This window comes from Centroberyx gerrardi, chromosome 18 (assembly GCF_048128805.1).
Source record: "Centroberyx gerrardi isolate f3 chromosome 18, fCenGer3.hap1.cur.20231027, whole genome shotgun sequence".
Taxonomy (NCBI): domain Eukaryota; kingdom Metazoa; phylum Chordata; class Actinopteri; order Beryciformes; family Berycidae; genus Centroberyx; species Centroberyx gerrardi.
Genome location: NC_136014.1, coordinates 9,216,876 through 9,232,870, shown reverse-complemented (window position 1 = coordinate 9,232,870; position 15,995 = coordinate 9,216,876). Strand labels below are relative to the sequence as shown.

At 40.7% G+C, this 15,995-nt stretch overlaps 1 long non-coding RNA gene across 1 annotated transcript; it reads right to left on the bottom strand.

Annotated features, from left to right (window-relative positions):
* Nucleotides 1–12,751: 12,751 nt before the first annotated feature.
* LOC144542763 (uncharacterized) lies at nt 12,752–14,951 on the bottom strand. The gene is made up of 2 exons (XR_013507451.1): nt 14,831–14,951; nt 12,752–13,973 (listed from the first exon to the last, which is right to left on the bottom strand). It is a non-coding gene; the product is annotated as an uncharacterized LOC144542763 (long non-coding RNA).
* Nucleotides 14,952–15,995: the final 1,044 nt, after the last annotated feature.

The window sequence follows — 15,995 nt, the reverse complement described above, 5'->3', positions numbered from 1 at the left end:
GAGGCCTTGTCTGATATCATGATGAGCTGGAAAGACAAGAAGAGCCATTATGAGAGAAGAGCTCCTGGCCAAACTGTGTTTTTTTTGTGTGATACAATAAGAACGGAGCTTCACTCACTGTTAAAGGTGAGTAGTGCTAATAGTATTCACCTTTTGTTGTAAATCACAGCTTCATGTAAATGTGCAGTGTAACTCAATACCAACATGCAATCTGAATAGATTTGCAAATGCAAATACAGCATGTATAGAACACATTAGCCACATGATACATCAAACCATACATCAGTACATAGGGACAGATACATAGACAATATGTATAGAGACTAGCAGACCAAGCTGAAATTCTTCATTCCTCGCCTGCCCAAACGCTGTTGACCGGCCTTGCTCAGAGTAATCTTAACCCTCACCCACTTATTCATATTCATGGTTAGAGCCTATCCCAGCATGCATTGGGTGGAAGGCAGGGAAAATGGACAGGTCACCAGTTCATCACAGGGCAAATACAGATAGACAAACACATTCATACCTAATCCAATCCACCTGACTTGCATGTCTTTGGATATGAGGTGAACACGAGAAGAACATGCAGACTCCACACAGAAAGGACCAGAGCCGAGAATCGAACCCAGGACCTTCTTAATAATAATAATACTAATAATAATAGTTATGATAATAAATTGTATTTGTATGGAACTTTTAAAAACCAATGTTACAAAGTGCTTGACTTACAAAGTGGTTTTTTTTTAAAAAAAAAAAAGCCAAAAAGTCATAAAGTGAAAAATATAAGCGAATAAATAAAATCAAGGTATACAAAACAAAAGTGCAAGAAATCAAACCAAAATACAAGATAAAATGATAACAAAGTAGAATGGCAAGAATGGCCTGTTCATAAAAACGGTCCAACGCCTGGTCACCTTTCATCTTTAGCCTGGACTTTGGTGATGGAGAATCAACTGCTTAAGTAAATTCCTTGATGCCTAGAGAGTCAGAGATTTGAAATGCAGCAGAATCAACTTACTGACCCACAGTTTAAAAATTCAATGCAAATCTGTGGCTGACCTAGTGAAAACAACTGTTTATAGGTGCTAGATATCAAATTAACAAAGCTTGTGGGAAGTGAAAACCATCAGGTCGTGGAACAGCAGCTGACTCGGCAGCTCTCGTGCCAAAATGACCAGTTGGCCTCCGCTTTGGACGTCGCGGTCAAGGGATTGATTCATTTTGCTTCCCGTGTAAGAGATGTGAGTCGGGGTTGACAGCAGAAATCCTACAGCGGTGCACCACTAATTGTAGGTAAAAATAATAAGTAATGAAATTAAAGAAAGAGTGGAAAGGAGGTGGATGATATCAGTGACTCTTTTTTTGACCTTGGTCATGGAGTCCCAAGCCGATATCAGACACTGTAAAACGATATTTCCCTATCTGTCAGAATATCTTGTGACCCACTTTTGGGTTCTACCATCACCAGTTAAAAAGCACTTGTCTATTATAACCTTTAATGGTCTTCTCATCTACTTTCCTAACCAGAACCACATACATAAACACTGTTAGAAAGGCAATGGGTGACGCAGTATGGCTTTATGAAGAGGATCCCATGTATCTCTGCCATGAAACACTCCAGTCTGGGCAATGGGAGGTAATCTTACTGGATTTGAATATCAATGTGCCTATCAAGACCATGTGGCAGATAGAAACGGGTGAACTAAGGCCCATTTTCTTTTCTTGTTCTACACAAAAACACAAAAAAAAAAACAGTTTTAAAAGCTTTTCTACAAAAACACAACGAAACCATAAATTCACGAATGTAACAGATTTTTTTAAGGGTCAATAGTTGAGTGACATTTTCAGGCATATGGCATCATTTGAATTGCAATATCAGAGGTCCAACGAGATTAGGATAAGATCACTAAGTAAACTGCAATGCATTTGACATTTAAAAATAAAAAGGGGCCCATATGAAATAGGGGGGGGAAAAAGCAAAAAGCTTAGGATTTCACTCTGAACACAACCTTAATTTGAAATATTATTAGGCACTGACATTTTGAGATTCAACCTCATGGCACACCTTCATACCTCCTGTGCTTGATGAATGATAATCGTCAGTCCTGAAGGATGAAACTGCTGCCTACATCCAGTATTACTCCTAAGCATGCTTTGAAACCAATTTTGGGGGCTGATATTGGCCTGTTATGAAAAATTGCATATTGGACAGTCGTTCACCTCTGATATGATGGAGGTTCCTCCTGTTCCTTTTCAACAGCTTCAGTGGGTGTCAGGCTGTAAATCCTGAAATGAAATCTGCCTCACCCTGCCTTATAGAGATGCTAACCCACCTAATACAATGAGTCTGGGTTTCAATGGAGAGTTTTAGTGTCCCATGATGGTCTAAATTCTGTTTCAGAGGCTTTTCCACCCTGACAAGAATAAAATGTTTGGGTGAAACACTGAATCCTTGTCATTTTTTTTTTATTTTTGGGATGAAAATGGTCAAATTTAAAGATATCAGCACAAAATATCGACTATCGACAGCTTCAATACAAAAATATTGGTATCGGCCTTTTAAAAACCCATAGCAGTACTCCTAAATACCAGATTGTCATTCACAGTTGGATGATAAAACTACAGGGAGCTTACAACATCCATACTTATCTCAGCTGCATAACCAATACTCAAATGGCCTATTACTGAATATGAGAGATATTGCATAATAAAAATCTAATTGTCAGAATTCCTTAGATTTTTCTTTTTGCTTTTAATGAGATCTCCTCTGAGATTCTTGGCAGTGAAGCCAATTTTAAGACTTATGTGTGCTGTTTTTTTTAATCTGTCAGGTGTTTCTGACAGGCAAGTGCAGCTTGGAGAGATACATTGTGTCTCTGTCGGCCCACAGGCCGGAACAGATGGCACTCAGGTACACAGACTCTCTCTCTCACGCATATTCAACAGTCATTGTATTCGGGGGTTAATTCATGTACGTTGTAGGCTCCCGGCCGGGCTTCTCATATGGCCTTCTTTCGACACGCAGAGTGGGTGGGAGCTATTCCCAGCGAACAGGTGGCATCAGGTGGCATCAGGTGTCCTTCCAAAAGGTTAGACAGACATGGGAGGATGGAGCTCGTCCTAGATATGCAGTTAGCTAGATCAGAGCCGGTCTCCCAGGACGCTCGACTGGGTTCGGTGGCCGCCGACAGCAGGGACGGCAGCAGTGTAAATCTGGGATAGAAACCTGATTTGCTTATGAAATCAGGTTAGCTCAGCGGGCGCTCGCTGCTGTCATGTGAAGCAGGTCATGCAGGGTTGTGGCGGCTCACGGAGGGACGAGGCCGTTCTGTGACAGCAAGAACAACCAGGCACATATTTATTTATGTGGTCAGAAATCAGCCGCAATCTAGTGTTGCAGTCGACTCTCACGATATGTTCTTTTTCTGATCGGCTGATAAATACTCTTAATCTCTGGGGTGCAATTTAGCAAGGACACATTTACCCAACAGGACAGTTTTCCGGGATCGTTGTCGAACATCTTTCCTTTTATTTTTTTTATTTTTTTTTAGTTTCCATGGTGACAGCAGCCACTCGATATGAATCAGAGAAACTGTACAGAGGAACAGGGGAGCCATGTGCGGTCCTAATTCACAAGATACATGTGATTAGTGGAGAGGAGAGAGAGAATCCAAACAGCTTCATATAGGTCTGCCCCATCTATGCTAATTGATCCACTTATTGATACAGCAAAGGAGAGGCTCATTGTGGCCAAAAGCAACAGGCTTCCTAAAATATAAGTGACCATCTGGCAGGAAGGAGCCTTCAGCTATGGGCTGTTTGGTCCTGTCACTGATAGATTTACACTATCTCTGGTGTCAGCCTTTCCCCTCTTCTGTCAAGAGCGTATCCCTCTCCTCCAGGTCATTATGGACCTCATGCTCCAGAAATATTCCTGTGACTTGTTGTTCTTTAATCATTTAAGATTGACTTCATTGCACAGATACAGTAGCATCCTGTAAGTTGTTGCCTATTATACTATAAGCCATTGCCTATATGTCTTCTAAACATAAAGACAAACAGAGCCTCAAACTATTGTGTACAGTCGATTGTTAGACCTTCAGGCTTCATGCATTCCTACTTCTCGTACACAGTGTGTTCCCCCAGGTACAACTTACTCATTTCTAATCAGATAAGTAAAAACCATTTTGAGTTGAGTTGAATGAATCAATACAAAGGGCAGAGCCAATAGGTAGCAATAGATTTTTGAGATTTAAAACCTATTCCCTGTAATAAAAGGCGAGGAAATTGAATCGGCGATTCACTTTAAGTATCTGGAAACTATTACTGCTTGCAAACTTTGCTGTGAGACAGACGCAATCTGAGAGAAGGTTTGTTTGTTCCTAAAATGATGACCTTGTTTTTTGGGGTTTTTTTGGGGGGGGGGCGGGAGTTTGTTTAAACCTTTTTTATCGGAGCCTTGTTCGGCAGCTCGAGCAGTGAAAAGAAACTGGCGAGCTTGGTGAAATAAGGTTTGTGAGTCAGACATGACTGCCTGAAATCTGTGAGAGGCATGTGGTGAGGAAGGCCACAGCCCTGGTCACCCCCTGATAGGCCAGACTGCATCAGATGCCTAAACTCAAGAGTAAAAGATCAAGGGATTCATGACTCCCCACTGTGATTAGATTGCTCTATTTGAAACCAGGTAGTGTGTTATGCCTCTACAAGAACTTTGGATTTTGCAGAGATGAGACCTTTTATTACTCTCTATTGAACTATTCACTCCCTGTCTGCTCTTATCAACTGGTGTCGGTCTGTATGGGTAAATGTTGTGACATTTTTTTATGTGTTTTATTGCGCTTTTATGTGATTTTTTTTGTCGGTGGTGGGTTTATTGTGGTTTTGTTGTTCCTTATAATGTGAGTTTATCATGTTGTTACTGCAAACTCTGTCTGCAAACCACATTTTCCAAGAGAGAATAAATTGATTGATTGATTTCTGTGTTGTTGTGTGTTTTTGGACTCACTAGGAATCTGTAAGAGACTTCTATTCAATTTTCACATGTAGCTCAGACCTTACAGGTGAGCATCACTCATTGAATTCACACATGATTGATTGCAGTGCAGAAACAACCTAATCAGAACCTGGAAACAAGAACAACTCTCTCCTCAGGCTGGCAGCCAGAGCGTCGAGAATCTAATCAAATCGAATCAAAATTTTACAAGACCTTTCACTTTAGAGCCGAACAAAAAGATTATCTATGGTCTCAATAGCTGTAAACTATTGTAACTGCAGGCTAAAACTGTCTGCAAAGGCTATATTCATGACTACTTGTTTCATTGCTGATAGCTCTACAAAGTTAAATACTGCAGCCTGGGATAGAGGAGTGGCATAAACAGGGGGAGCAAGAAACTGAGAATTTATTAGAGTAATCTGATCATCAAAAAGTAAAAAACACAGCACTCAGACTGTAGACACTAGAAAAAAGTAAATGATTAATTGGTGGATTATTCAGAAACATATTAGGCCTACATATATCCTACCAAGTGTTTCAAAAGTACACTTGTACTTTTAATGTAAGTAACATTACAAAATAAGTTAGAAATGACTAAAATTATACAGCTTTGTTTTTCATTGTTACTATTATTAAAAAATGTATACCTACTTTTGAAACACATGGTACATAATGGTTGATGATACAATCAGTAATTTGAAATAAACTGTTTATTTGACTGACTGAGATAAAATGGATTTTAAATGCAAAGTAATCTTCTCAAGATGGAAACTTTGCAAATCTGAGACAGAGGTTTTGAAAATATGTAAATTTGTGCAAATTGTCCTGCTCCCTGTGATCCTATGTAGACTAAACAAAAGAAAACACAGAAGACACTTTGTTGCTTAAGACAAGATTGTTGTTTGGTTCACCAGCAGGGCGGCTCATCATGATTTGAATGACTTTGGTTGTATTGCCAACAAACCTGTTGATTCCTTGAAGCAAATTCGCTGACTGAGGCCGATTGTCCGTTGTTGTATATGTTGGATTTGAGTTTGCATCTTATACAAGTCTTCAACAGAATCCATTCTTAATTTGACAAAGTTCCACTGTGAAATTTGTCACATACTGTGTGATAAGACTAGCATAGATAAACATTATATCTCTAAAATGTCCACTTTTCAGGAACTAAGAAAAATAGCCTTGTTCTCAGATTGACCACCATGCATTTTAGACTTTATCCAGTGGATTTTCAAAGGGTTTCATAAGACCAAGGAAGGTCAAATTTTCTAAACCCATAGAGGAGCATGTAATACTTCAGTCAATGTTAAAACTTGAAAATCACCAAAACTGGAGCTGAGAGTTTCTTTTGCAGGACAACAGCGATGTGTAACAGCATTACCTTAAATTCTACACCTCTGTTCCATCCCATGTATATGCAGCTGGGACTGTATAAATAACCCTTACTAGATCTACTTAATGTTTTATCTCCCCTACAGCCCCTGCTTCACCTGTGACAAACCCCAAGGCTGAGCCATTAGAGTGAGCTTATTTATTTAAGCAAATCAGCCCAGGAACACAAGACACTCAGATGCTCAAACATTTGTTTGGGTTGCTTCAGTGTTATGTGATGCTCTTCTCTGGACTGAATGTGCCATGTATGTGTGGCTCATTAAAACTATATATACACAGCAGGATCCAAGCTTATATTTTTACCATTGTATGTTCCACGGAATAGATTGTTTTGAAGCTTACTGACATGAGCCTCCAGCTGCTGCTTGTTTTTTTCTCCTCTCCGGCAAGCAAAGTAAAAGCTACTTGATGTTCTTTGAATCAAAGGGGGACCCTTCTGTAGGAACACTGTGTGAGCAACTGCTCGGCTCGGTAATTGTTTTGTCAGCCCAAGACCTCGGAGGCCTCGGCCATCTTCACATTCGTCATCTCGTGTCTGTGAATTAGCCAACGCAGAGAGAGAGGATTTCTGGTGCTAGGCAACAAGCCCAGGGCTGGACAGGTGTGACACAGAGCCGCGCATCAGTCTGAGGTGTGGGCTGGATAATTCATGAGGTCTGAACGACTTCCTGGATAGGGGAAGCGTACTCTCGCCCATACAGCTAACATCTCGTCACATCGCAATGTATATTTGAACACTACAAGAGACATCGGTTTCAATGTGTGTTTTTGGATTTAGACCAGTAAAGTCTCATGTACACTCAAATACTACTCAAGTAATGTAAAAATACACAGCCACAAAGCTTCTTTCTTGTCTCTCTAGTCTTCTCAAGAGGCTGTAAGCAACCCATTAGTGAGGCCTTCATTAGAAACTTGAGCCAAGTCAGGGGGCCTCAGCAGCCTATAGTGAAAGAAACCTGACTATATCTAATATCAATCCCCCCACCACCCTACCTTATCAACACACACACACACACACACACACCCACGTTTACTCTTTTACTTGTTCTCAAAGAGCGATCGTGAACGCGCACACAAACACCTCTGTCCTGTTTAACGACATCCTGGTGATCATGTGATAGCGCTCCTCGCTTTCACAACAAAAAGAAAGGAAAGGTGTGAAAGGCCCTTGAGAGAAGGTGCACAGGTGTGTGTGGGCTGGGGAGGCGTGTGTATGTATGTACTGTATATGTGTGTGTCACATAGTCCCTGTAACAAGAACATGGGCGGTGGTCTGAATAATTCATAAAGCCAATCAATGATTAAAGGTCTGTTATGTGTCACGCCTCACACCACATGGGAGGTGACTGTGTGTTACTCAGTATTAAGAGGATGGGACGGGGGGGCGGGGGGGCGGGGGGGCAGAGGGGGCGGGGGGGTGCGCTATAGTGAGCAGGAACAGGAAGGGGAGGGAGATAAGTGACGAGGGACGGAGGATGGATGAAGGTGAAGTATCAGTCAAGATGAGGTAGAGGAGAAAGGACATGGGAGTGAAAGGGGAATTCGTAGTATTCTGTTACATCACCACACGGCTGTCTTGGCAGGGAAATAACTAGGTGATTGTAATCAGATGGCAGCCACAGCCAATGAGCTGTGTATACGGTGAAGCAGCATATTGGTAGGAAATGCATGTGACATCATGGGAATACTATGAATAGAATGAGATTCACATGAAGTTCCCAATCAACCACATTATCCCCACCTATCACCTCAGCTGAGGAATCTTCCCACTTTTTTATTAAAGTCTAAACACATTTATTAATCAATTATTAGGTGAAACTCTAAGCCCAGAAAGCATTTAGGAACTATTTCTGTCATTTTCTAAGATTTACACATATTCCTGAGATGATCTGGGCTTGCATTAATAAACCATATTAACATTTTCAGACAAATACATTTCCAGTTTGCTTACTCTCTATCACCGATTGATATAACACAACAGTGATTCAACCAATAGCCAGTTCATGGCAGCTTTTACATTTGCTGTTCTAAACACTTGGTGTCTGGTAGCTCTTTCCCGGGAAAAATCTCCTAGAACACAGGAAGTGATGCGTTAAGGAAACCGATGTTTGGAATAAATAAAAGAAGAACTGGGTTAGCTTGGGCAGCGATAGCCACCATGTCTGGACAGACAAAGAAAAGAGCAAAATACAGAAACCCAAACGTCATCAACAGAAAATCCAAGGAAAAAGAAACAAATCTTTCACACTGTCTAGATGCTCAGGGGATCCCATCTCTTCTGCTCGCCTTCAGGAGGCTTAATGTGAAATCTTCCTCTGTGAGGAAAGGCGAATCAGAATACGACTGTACATTAATTCAATCACTGACTCTACTGCTAACCCAGCAACATTTTAGAAGACAGTAAATGCCACTAAGAGGAAAGGCATTGCCTCTCTTCCTGCTCATGACTGATCATTTAATAACGGGTCAACAGGAGATAGTCTCTGCCTTTAATAGGCATTTTATTGCTGCCGGCATCTCTTTGAGAACGAATGAAAAGACAACCTTCCTGATAAGCAAGGGCCATCTCATCTAAGTAATTTTATAGTGCTTTTCATGGACAGAATAGTGCCCCTCTTTACCTTGCCCCGTGTTACATCATCAAGTTTTTGCACTTAGTGCTATTGACTCTGACAAAATCAACTGGGGTGGATAGCTTGAAGACATTTCTTGGCTGCTCTTTTGATTACAGAGCACATAGCACATATATTCAATGAAACTATTACTTCAGAAATAATCCCTAAAGTGTGGAAAGTTGCTCATGTACTTCCCTTGCATATATTGGAGTTTCTATTGCCCAATCTCCAAACTGTCCTGCTTAGCCACAGTTGCTAGGCATTCTGTTTTAAGAATTCATTCATCTGTATTTAAGGCTGAACATCGTACCATCTCTGCTACTTCACTGGTTGTACAGTCTAACAATATTGTAACTGCTTTGGATAGATTGCGCTGCTCTTTTTGTAGACCTTTCTAAAGCATTTGCTAATGTTGATCATTCCCTGCTAGCCTATTACCGAGATTTTCCTTCATTGGCCTTGATCCTGTGGCTGGTTTCAAAACTACCTGTCAGAAAGATAGTTCCTCCAGGTTCAATATTAGATCAGTCTTGTTCACTATAAACGCTTTGCTTTGCAGCTGCTTCACAAATCTCCTAGCAATCACAGCTGGCGCCATCATGGAGGTCCACCAAGAAATGGCTGTGTGCAAATAATGTCTAAATATATAACTGGGCAAGAAAAAGTGAGATGCTTGAAAAAGATTGTTGTTCTTTAGTTTGGGTGTAGCTCCATTCAGTAATATTATAAGTAACAGTGAATAGTATGATAAGGTAGATTTATTTCCAAATTTGACTTACTGTGACACAGGAAACTGTCTTGTCTTTAGCTCCAGCACATATTGGTCAGTGTCTACTCTAAAGCACTAGTTGTAGCTTCAAGAGCCAGCCACCTGTTAAGCAGTGTGCAAATGTGACGCAAACAAGACAGTGACAGTTAGCTAACCAGATACCAGTTAACTAACATTATCTAAACACAAAATGATCAGTTCCCAGTCAAAATCAGCACAGAAGTTAATCATGTCTTGAATTATGTTGAGAAGGAAGAGTTGTAGCTACCTTAAGAAACACAATCAGCTGCCCAGCTACTGTTGCTGAAGAGTGCGTACCTCTACCCGCCGGTGGTAATGTACATCTCTATGCTGACGACACACTAGGCTACTTTACAGTTATGCTGATTCGATTCAACTGTCTATTAAAGCTGCAGCTCTCCTTCAATGCCAACAGAAAGCTCTTATCAGCCTCAAACAAATGCTGATAAAACTAAATACTGTATATGCTGTTCTCTAAAGCCTGAAATATTGATTACAGCAACTTGAAGAGCAGCACTTTAAATACTACTCATATTGACAGAATCTCTCAGCATAATATAATATTGTAAAAAACATTTAGGTATATGGATGGAGGAACAATTCACTTTTGAGACCCACATTGACACACTGAAATTTTGAGAATGAAGCTCAGGTTTTGTATAATCAAGGCTTGGTTCCCTGAGTTCTGTAGACAGAGGATTGTGGAAGCAACCTTTCTGTCTGCTTTAGACTATGGTGATGTAATCTACAAACATGCAGCCACCTCCACTCTAAAGCCCCTAGATGCTGCCTAACATGCAGCACTTAGATTTATAACCAGAGATGCCTAGGGTACTTGTGGGCTGGCCCTCTCTTTATATGAGAAGAGACCAGCATTGGTTATTATTTATTTATAAAGCTCTTCTCCAAAACTTACCACCATATTATTGACTAGATTATTGACTAGAGAGCTGGAGTTTATCAGACCTCTCAGGACAGGCTGGTGCTCCAGGCTCCTCGCATTAGCACACTTTTAGATTTTGTGCTCCACATATCCGGACTGAACTATCCTGAAGCTTTATGCTTTGGTTACAATGGAACAATTCAGAAATCTGATAAAGAATCTGATTAGCTTGAAATTTAAATGTTTCAGTTAATGTTCGGTGAATGTTTTAATTGATGATTGGTGAATGTTTTAATTGATGATTTGTGAATGTTTTCATTGATGATTGGTGAATGTTTGAATTGATGATTTGTGAATGTTTTCATTGATGATTGTAAATATTGTTTATGTCTTTCTCTCGGTTTTGTTTCTCTCTGCATTCTTTAAAAAGAGGGCCCTGTCCCTCAATGTGTTTTCCCAGTATTGCATAAATATTCTAAGTATAAAAAGAACCCAATCATTCAATGAGTTGTCATCCCTTATTCCCCAGCAATCCACCCATTGTAACAGCTGACAAATCTTCTGCGTCATTACTAAAGATTGGTCTGAACACCATTCTAAAATAACTTTTTTTTTAATCAGCATTTGGAAAAAACGTTTCTGAGAAGATTAATTCATACAACCCCTGAAGACCAGAGTGGTAGAGGACAGTAAATGGATGGATCCGGAAAAGTGATGTGAAAGGGAGGGGCGGACGGTGGGGAGATGGAGTTGTGTGGGGAGAGGTTAATAGTGCAGAGAGGATAGAGAGACAATAGCCTTGTCTAATGAGTCGTGAGGCTGGCTTTACTGGTGCTGAGGCATTTCCGAGCCGCACGTTACTCATTCTGCCATCACCACATTCGTTCAAACCACATAGCACTGTTTTGGGTGCAGTTGTTGATCATTTCTAGTATTTTTACTGGACTTCTCAGAAAGACCAATAGCGAAGAACACAAAGCAAAGTTTAAAATGGACACAGAAAACCAGATGAAGACTGAATTACTTACATTACAGTCATTCTAATCAAAGGCAGAAGGTTTACATTTAAAGAGTTTCATCCCAAAATGCTAAAAATCCCATTAGAGAAAACATTACTGACTGAAATTCGTCACTCATTATCTAAAAAATACAGCTGATTCCACAAATTCTAAGTGTTCTATGTGTGAAAGTCTTGAAATAGCTACTAACTATACTGACTAAAATGTTTTTTCATTATATATTTGACTTTCATGCTGGCAATTACTCCATAAACGTTGTGTGACTTTTTCCAGATAGTGCATATCCCATTTAGAGTGAAACTCTTCACCCATTGTAGTACATTACAGAGATATATTTTCATTTTGAATTCCTTATTTAATTGTATTGATATCAGTGTATGGCTATACAAATATGTTAGCTGTTCTCAGGAAAATTAAGCACTGGGACATAGACAAAACGAGGCAGTGTCGGGTAACAGCCAACAGTCAAACTTGTTTCAATACCTAATCAAATGTGAAATCGTTTTCCCTCAGGCGATCCTTAAATTCTTTTTTCATTCCTCCAGTTGTTGGCAGGCTGAAAAATTATGCAATCATGGGTAAGAGAATGATATAAATAATGATACAGGTCTGCACAGGCTTTCAGAGAGTTGTTTGTTTTTTAACATGCCTACTCTCTTCATTGTACACAACAATTTACCAAGAATCAGAAAGATCTAAATGTTGGAGCCAGTTCTTGTGTAGAGTTTGTACATCAGTAGAATACCATGGAGGCTGGTACTGGTTTAGTCCCAGTCAGTGTGTGCTGCTCTGGCTCTAATCCAGAGGAGATCAAGGGGGCATCAGGGAATGCTGAGTCCATCTCTGGCCCTATAGCCAGCTCAGCAGCTGTCTGTCTAGACCCTGTGGCAGCTCAATAATAATGAATACATCATCACCACACCCCATTAACCAGCTATATCAGGATGACTCTATGGACAGAGATCCAGCAGAGAAGTTACAAGTTACATTGATCTGACAGAGTGGATCATGATGCACTATTAGATCGACTACTGGCTAAAATATCAGTATCAGCAGTAGTAAAAGTAAAACATTTTTATTATAAGCTGGACAAAACAAGAATCAAAGAAACAAGTACAGTTGTCATTTTTCATAATTTATTGTACATTGTCATTTCTTCCATTATCTTACCCAAACTAACAAACATTATAACATTTCCATTTATACAAAATATAAACTATAAGGGGGAAATATAAATCTAACATCAACCCTTCCCATATGTTTACGTACAGTCATTTCCTGGGTCTAACCCATGGATGAAGGGGGAAAGGTGCCAGTCATACCCTCCTTGTAAAAGACCAGAACTCTTTAAAAATCACAAGGCAAAACTGACAGAAGTCCTGTGGCAACTCATTTGCTACATACATCTCTCTGACATTTCCAATAAAAAGACTCATGAAGCCAAATTCTGAAAACCCAACTGAAATGTCATCTGGCTCAATTTTTTTTTTCTTTTTTTTCTTTTTTTTTTGAATCTCCTATGTGCCCAAACTTCACTTTACATACAAAAGCGTTTGGATATTCATCGCCAGGTGAAATTGAAACCACAAAAAGAACCTCTGTACACTCAAGTGGTCCGCATTTCTTTTCTTTTCTTTTTATCAAGACATGTGACATAACAACCGCGCAGCCCTGAGCATCTCCAAAATGTGATGGCGTGACTATGGAAACGCAAGCCAAAAGGGAAGCTGGGGCGCGCCGCCGTTCCTCTTGACTCCGTGCTGAGGGGGCTGAGAGGGGGGGGGGGGGAGCGGGACTTGGTGATGGTCTCCAGTGACGGTTACACCCCCCTTTTTTTTGAGAGAAATGTCAGTCTCTTGAAATGACACCTGTATTTTTGTTGTTTTTTTAAGGAGGACGAAGAGGGTTGTGGAGTCCATCCATGTTAGTTAGTCTTGTGGTCTCTGTTCAGTGCGGTGGAGGGGTGGAGAGGGTCGGCGGGGCTGCTGGGATGGGAGGCGGGTTGGAGGGGGAGAGGAAGAAGGAGGGTGGGGTTGGGTGTGTGTGTGGGGGGGGGGGAGTCCAGGCTTCAACAGTAGTGGTGCAGGAGAGAGGTCGCCATGATGACGGGGAGCAGGAGGGAGAAGACGCCCGCTTGCAGTGAGACGCCCGCTGCGGTGGGGGAGGTGGAGTTGGCCGAGCTGCTGTAGGTGTCCGTGGCCATGGTGGTGGCGTTGGGGTTGGAGCCTGCGTTGGTGGAGTTCCCCCCCGCCGTGGGGTCTGTGGTGTTCTGGGAGACCACCTGTTGGGGAGGGAGGGAGGAGGAGGAGGAGGAAGGATGAAGAGAGTTCTACTACAAAGCTTCTGCTTGCTTCTTAAGAAATAAACTAACGATGAATACCAGGTGCTCCATATAGACTGTCAATTAGGCCTAACTGGTGAGCTTTCACAAAAACTAGAATAATAATTAGAATAAGCCTGAATGGAGCATACTGTGATACTGGGACAGTAGCGAAAGCCAGTGAATTCCAAAACACTAATTAAAATGTGAAAAGAAATTTCAAACGATTGCCGTTATTTCTGGCAACTCCTCTCGCTAATGATGTAGTCTACCTTGTTAACAACAAAGCCTGCAAAACAGATAAGCGCAAACGGATGGCCGGCGCGTCCGTTTCAGGTTTCTTCTGGCACACCGCGCCGAGAGAAACTTTAGCCTCCCTCCCCACCTCTGCACAGGTAGACGATACACTCCCCTTGAATCATTCATTCGCTCGAGTGTAAGATAGGATCATAAGAGATAAAAATGATAAAAAAAAGTGGAAAAAATATGACTGGGAATCTTGTCCTAATTCAACGAACAGCCGGGCCAATTTATAAGAAACAGACTGGATTCGTGATCCTGTTAATTTCCCTGGGGGGAACTCAGTCTAGCCTGTTGCAGTCTAGACCCTCGACCGACTAATTTGTAGGATGTTATCCACCTGTCCAACACATAAGCAAGCCAGATAACGAACCAACACACAATACATTTCTATCTATAATTGCCTAAATAAGCACAATTCTACCCACCACTACACAATAAACTTCTATCTATAATAAATAAAATCAATTCTCCAAAGAAGCAATACATCAACGAATACAATATCAATATCAACCTACCTGTGTTGATAAACATATGGCGAACACAATCACTCCAAGTTGAACAATCGTCATTTTAGACATTTTTTTTTTTATATTTTTGCAAAGATTTGGCCAGATGGAGGACGCTGCCCACAGACGCTGCTTCTCTCTAATGTGGTCGCTGCAACTGACGGAGCTTTTTATACCAGCAGCAGGTCTGATGTGACGTAGCCTATAGATACAGACAGGCTCCCCAACATGGTGGCAAATACTGATATATGTAAATACAACTGTAATACTGGGAGGAGTTGTGTGAGTAAAGGGAAACACAGAAGTATGGGGAAGAGTTGAACTTGAAGCGTGGAAATTGTTTAATTATGGTTTTAAAGATTTAGGGTACCCAGTGAAAGTCAACGGAGCGCGCATGCTCTCTTCCAGATTCCCAGTACAACCACAGCAGTTCACTGGTGGCTCCACTGGAGCAGTTTGGGGTGAAGTGCCTTGCTCAAGGGCAAGAGGGAGTTTCTTATTCACTTTCATTCGAACCAATGACTTCTGGTTATAAGCTTGCGACTAGTCCCACCTCTATATTATAGGCTATTATTATTATTACGATTATGATTATGATTATGATTATAATTATTGTTATTATTATAATTAGTAGTAGTAGTACTATCATTACTATTATTGAAACATAAGATGAATCTCTGTTTCAACAGGTGAAACCCAAAAGCCTCATTTAGACTTATATTGGTGAGGGGAAAAAAATCGAATGAAAAGGTAGAAACATAATCAATAGACAACATTCAAAATTGAATCCAACCTGTTGCACAGCCTCTGCAGGTTTTAAGTGACTATGACAACAGCGACACCTAGTGTTTAGGGCTGGGCTTGTTGGAAAGAGAAAAAAAAAGTTAGGCCTGTAGTTCTCCAAATTATAGTTCAGCTGGAACAAATGGTTCTTAAAATATCAGTTGTTTGATGTAATATCATTAGAGAGCCACAGTTTGAAATAGCTCTTTTGCTGGGTTTGGGTTAAATGCCCTTTTGCCACCACAAAAGAACATTTGAAGAAATATGTTTAAAGTTGTCATTAGTCAACTAGAATAAAAAATCTGCTGTAACCTGGAGAAGTAGCACAGAAACGCTGTTATGCACGTCGACAGTTTACAGATATTTGGTTTCTGGGACATAAACAGACAAC